This window comes from Notolepis coatsorum, assembly GCF_963971535.1.
Source record: "Notolepis coatsorum genome assembly, chromosome: 12".
NCBI lineage: Eukaryota > Metazoa > Chordata > Actinopteri > Aulopiformes > Paralepididae > Notolepis > Notolepis coatsorum.
Window position 1 is genome coordinate 83,059,882 of NC_140176.1, and position 6,000 is coordinate 83,065,881.

General features: G+C 49.1%; 1 protein-coding gene across 1 annotated transcript in view; it reads right to left on the reverse strand.

The window, feature by feature from the left end:
• Positions 1–6,000, reverse strand: part of prex2 (phosphatidylinositol-3,4,5-trisphosphate-dependent Rac exchange factor 2) — a 317,978-nt gene that overhangs the window by 130,724 nt on the left and 181,254 nt on the right. The gene's annotated exons all lie outside the window — the stretch shown is intronic.

Here is a 6,000-nt window from a genome sequence, read left to right on the forward strand (position 1 = left end):
GACTGGAGGTAACTAAGGACAGCATCCAGGGGGCAGGAGACTGAGTTCCGGCCCCCCGCCTTACACCACACTTGGAACATACGTCATCTGCCCGCGTAAGCGCGACAGTGGAGGGAGCATGCGCATTCCAGATGGTAACACCATCAGGATCAAGAACCTGCGCCCCTCAACGTACCCGTCCCAACAACTGACCTAACAGATGTATGGGGAAGAATCCCTGGCGGCACGGCATCGGTCCCAGACCTGCCTGGCCATGTCCAGACGTAATCCTCACCCGTCAGGATGAGGGCCGCCCCGCGACAGTACACCTGCACCCACATTCTCCCTGCCGGGGATGTGGGGAGCCCTCAGGCCGCGCAGATGGAGGACGCCCATAGCCAGCCGCCCGCCGCCTGGTGCAGACAGGGGGAGCGTACTCCTCCCTGTCTGTCGATACACGACACTGACGTCGTATCGTCCGTCCTGATCAACACCATTTGTGGACCAGAAGGACCGCTTTCAACACCAACACATTGAACGTAGCGCAGACCGGGCAGCATGGTTTGCCAGCTGTCCCCTACTGCGTTGGCCCGACGCGTCACCAGCGAGGGAGGCGTCGGTGAAAACGCGACGTGAGACAGCGCCGTAACCGTCCTAGGACGGAACCTCCCGAGCGTGTTGACAACACGCTCTGAGATGGATGCCCATAGCCCTCCAACCGTTGACTGGGAAGAGGAATACTCTACATCCAGTCTACAGCAACCCCAGGCTGGTAGAGACCTGCCTGGTACGAGACCTGACGATCCACCTTGACCGCGAAGGACCAGAACGTCATCAGGGCAGAACACTCCGTAACCCCGGACGACGCACTTGGTGAAGATGCGGGGAGCCAGAGAAAACCGAACGGCAGCCTCTGGTACTCATACGCTAACCCTGCAAAGGAAGCGTAGGTAAGCCCTAGGATGGAAGATCGGGGATGCGCATACGCATCCTACAGGTCTATGGAGGAGAACCAGACCCCCACTTGACAGTGTTCAACAGGTAGGAGACGATCCAAAAAATGCTGAACCTTCCCATGGGACAGGTCCAGCCTGGGTCTTACACCCCTCCCTCCCGACTTCTCGGGCAGAGAACACCGGGAAGAGAACGCCACGACGATGGCTTGCTTCGTCCACAGAGATTGGATCTCGTTGACCAGAGCTGTCACAGCTGGAGACCCCGACAATAGGGTCTGTACCAAACCTGAAAACGGGTGGGGTTGTGTAAACACAAGTCCCCGCCTCAGCGTTCTCCCCATCCACCTCGACATATGGTACTGCCGTAGTCATATGTGACGACACTCCCAACGCACCCGCCGTCACGTGGCGCAGGTCCGCTAGGAACTGTAGATAGTTGGCCCGGTCCCCCCGCTGTGCGTAGCCAAACCTGGAACCGTGCGAGGAGCGCGTTCCGTGTCGGAACACCTGACCCTGACACCACCCACGAGGCAATCGCACACAAGGGGGAACCCCGACAGAAAGGGCCGGTCTGATACGGGGGGCTTCCGATGAAAAAAGCCCGCCCCACTGAACACCCCTCCAGAACATGCTGAAGGAGTTGTTCTGCAGCCGGACATGCAAGGTGCAAGGCCCCCATGGGTTCCTACACACCGTAGCCCTGCAGTGATATTACTACCACCCCAAATCATGTGAGCTGCGACCACTTGCCAATATTTCAGGAGTGGGAGGCACCAACATGATACCTGGCCTGGCGAAGGCGAGGCCGGGGAAGCCCGCACTGTGTGCCTCAAAAGGTTTCGAGCCCCCCTGCTGACAACACTTAAGTTGACAGACGTAACACCAGGCTCAACCAACACAGATCAAGGTGTGGGAGCCGCTTGACAGCACAACATTCTCACGGACAGACCCAGGCTCAGCCATAAACTGGGTGTCAGCCCCTGTCCCCATGAGAAGCGAAAAGGGGGGCCGCCCGCGCATCAACGAAGGCACGCGGCCCGCAGCCAAAGGAAACAATCAGAGCCCACTTCTTCCGCTGGTGTTGGGGAAGGGAGCGATCGGAGAGCGGGCTGCTCGCGGCAGGACGGTGACGGCTTGTTTGTTCAAGCCGAACCCATCCTACATGGCCGATCCCTCGGCCGCCAAGGCTGTCGGCCTTGTGGACACCTGTCGAATCGACGCCCAGGATACCTCTGGCGGGGGAAAAACATGGCCGCCTGTCGAGGGCCCCGTCATCGCCGCTGACGAGGCCGTGCTCTCTCTTCTTCTGGCTGCGCGGTGTGAGGCGGTGTAGGGCCTAGGACAATACCGCCCGCGCTCCAGCAGAAGACCAAAAATCCCCTGCGGAGAGGGGAACCCTGAGCGGTTATAGCTTGCGGCTGGGTCAAAGCTAATAACGTCAACAACCTTGCGCGATGTGTCGACGTCGGCTGGCCCTCAAGGCCCCTCCACCAGACAAAATTTGTTTAATAGAAAAGAAAAAAAAACAGCAATTCGAACACAGTTCTAATCGTTGCCAATTCCATACCGTGGCGGTACAAGCCTTAACAGCCCACCAGCCACTCGCCAGGCCGACCCACCCATGGCGTCGGCCGGGCGGGGCATTGTTTCAATATGTCAAAAACAAAGGACTGATGTTAACACGGAGCACCAGTGGTGATTGCAAACAGCAACCTCCACTGTGGTGTGCACCATGAAAAGGTTAAATGAATAAAAGAACTAAACCACAAAAAACTGTAGAATGAGCAAACCCATACACACAAAGTTAAGGGGAGACGGACCAGAGCGAACTAGTCCCGCCTTCATTCCAAATATTCACAACAGGACACCAGCCCTAGTTTAGCCCATTTACCAAAAAAGGTAAACAAAGCCCCCCCCTGCACTACTCCCCCAGTATACCGATTGACCGTCAGTATGAATGGTTGAGAGGAGAGAAAACTGTAGCAAGAGACCTTCTCATAGCAGAGTGACAAAACGAAACAATAGCCCACTACACAGGGCCGCCTCAGGGGGTGGGGGGCCTCGCGTCTAAAAACGCACAGGGCCTCACATTTCTCCCAGGCGGCCCTGCCCTTATACTACTGCAGCTTAGCGCGAGGCGATGTGGGACCCAAAACAACAATTGCCTGCGCACAGACACGCAACATGTTTACCATGTCGGCTGGACCCATAGCCCCACTACCCGACGCCAACCCAGATGGGAACACCGTTCAACAAACCCCGCCGGAACACAAGGTAACATACCTGGCTAGGAAACCTAGCCACGGCCTACCCTGTTGTCAACCCATTTACCCGAAAAAAGGTAAATAGGACTCAGCAAAAAAAACCACAACAGCTACCGACTGACCTTCATTGATGAACCGGGCAAGAGGAGGGAGAGTGACAACATCTCACGGCGGAGACATTAGAACAGCGTAGCAATTAGCAGTAGTAATAGCATGCGGCATTAGCGATAGCATGTAGCATAGCATTAGATGTTTTAGCAGCACGCCCAAGACAGCTTGGAAACCGTTCCCTGCAGTGAACGTTCACCAAACCATCCTGCCCCCGGCACCAACACACAACACGGTTGTGTAACAAAACAAACCAGCATTACTAACACTAATACCCATGCCTGAAAGACACAGGGCCTACCTGAGTACAAGCTGGCCCGACAGCCAGTCTTGTACAGCTGAACCTCGATGTGCTGTCATCAACGAGGAACATCAACATAGGCCCGTCGTGTCGCCGAAAACATGCGTCGAAGATGCCAGGGGCCAGCAACCTCCGGTAAGCCCTCAACATTACGAACCTTCCTTAATCTTTTCATCCTACTAGTTATCGTATGGTGCACGCATCCAAGTACGCTGGGACGAAAATAGAGGAAGGATGTGTGGTGACCAGAGTCACTGCTATATGGGCGGTGCCACCATGGGGGCGGAGCCCCATACAGGTGGGGTGCATGTAGTTTTTTGTTCGTGGGAGATACAATAGGTATCATAGGAGATAGGGATATCTCATAAGGCTCAGAGCGGGACGCGATAGCGAATACGGCATATAACTGTCAACAAGGGGACATAGCTTGTTGGCCAAGCTCCAAAGTACAGATGGTAAGTTGAAAGTCTAGATCAGCGGTTCTCAAACTACGGGTCGCGACCCAAAGTGGGGTCGTGGGTAGGTGACAGTAGGGTCGCGCATTGGCAAGTAAAACAAATAATGTTTTATTTTTTAATGTTCTGGCATCATATTTTGGCTAAATATGCCTCGTTTTATAAATGTGTATTGATAACATAGTGCTGTAATTACATTTTCTAATAAATATGCAAGATCAAGTTCAACAACGTGTGCTTTTATTTTGATATTCCTTAATTCCACGTTGAAATTACGCGATACATTAAGTGTGTGGGGTCGCCAAAATAAATCATAAATAAAATGGGGTTGTGGTATAAAAAAGTTTTAGAACCCCATGTCTAGATAATACTACCCACAGTCAACTGACACACTACTGATAACATGTAGATACTCTACAGTGGACAATAAAATTGCGACTAAAAGTGCAACCCATTATTTTGCAATTGGAAGTTGGAATTGTCCAGGTGTGTAGAGTGTGTTATATAACCCAAGGACTAGGGATGTAAAATGCATTCAAAAATCTTTAAAATGGCATGCTACTCACCAAAGGACAAATTAAACAATTCCCTTAACTAATGTATTCTACATTTAAATGTTAAAAATGCATTGTCACCTATGGGCAAATCAAACCTTATTCCACTACTCTATTCCACTACACTACAAAGTTTAGTTAGAGAGAAAGAGAGAGAGATAGAGATAGAGATAGAGAGAGATGGGTATGAAAGGATAAGCCAATAAGAAAGAGAGATATGAAAAGATAAGCCAATGAGAGAGAGGGGTATGAAAATATGAGGAAATGAGAAAAAGAGAGATGTATGAAAAGATAAGCCAATAAGAGGGAGAGAGGTATGAAAACATAAGCCGATAAGACATATGAAAAGATAAGCCAATAAGAGAGAGAGAAAGGTATGAAAAGATAAGCCGATAAGAAATATAGAGATATGAAAAGCCAATGAGATAGAGAAAGGTATGGAAAGATAAGCTGATAAGAGAGAGAGGTATGAAAAGATAAGCTGATGAGAGAAAGATATGAAAAGATAAGGCAATAAGAGAGAGATATGAAAAGATAAGCTAATAAGAGAGAGGTATGAAAAGATAAGGCAATACGAGAGATAAAGAGAGATATGAAAAGAGAGAGAGAAAGAGAGCAGTATGAAAAGATACACAGATAATAAGAGAGACAGAGGTATGAAAAGATAAGCCAAAGGGTTGGAGCAAGTTATGTTTTGTGTATGTATGGTTATATTTTCTTTCAACTTTAGAGAAGGTGCAGTAAAGCCTACATTATCTTTTAGTTGGATATATGTGTATTTGTTATAATATATATAGATGATATATATAATTAAATACACAACAGCAGATGGCAGGTGTTACAGAGTGGGAAATAATTGGTTGCCAACATTTCCTGAGAAACTGTGCCCCTGAAGAAGAAAGTTAGGAAATCCACTGATTTCACAAACCCCTCAGAAATGAATAATGTACCGTAATGAATGACCACATATTCTTCCACTGAGCTACATTATTAACCATTATACTCCATAACCTTGAGAAATAGTTGAGATTTTGTCTTTCTTTAGACGCTCGAATGGGCTATTAAGGTCTAAGCCCATCAGCACGGTGTCTCTGGAGGAGTTGTGAGTCTGGCTTCACTGGTCATTCGTGCCAAACACCAGGAATCATATTAGTATTAGCCATGTCTTCTGGCTCTGGTAAGAATTTATACAGTAGACTAATATCTTATAATGGATGCCAATATATATGTATGCATTATAATTATCCTGATGAATACTCACACTCTGTTTTACTTTAATTCCTTTGTTTCCGTTTTCTGTTTTTTGTTAATGATGTTTTTGTCTTGGCTATGTTGCATTTTGTTTTTACTCTTGAACATCTGTTGGATTGTGATGGATTGTGT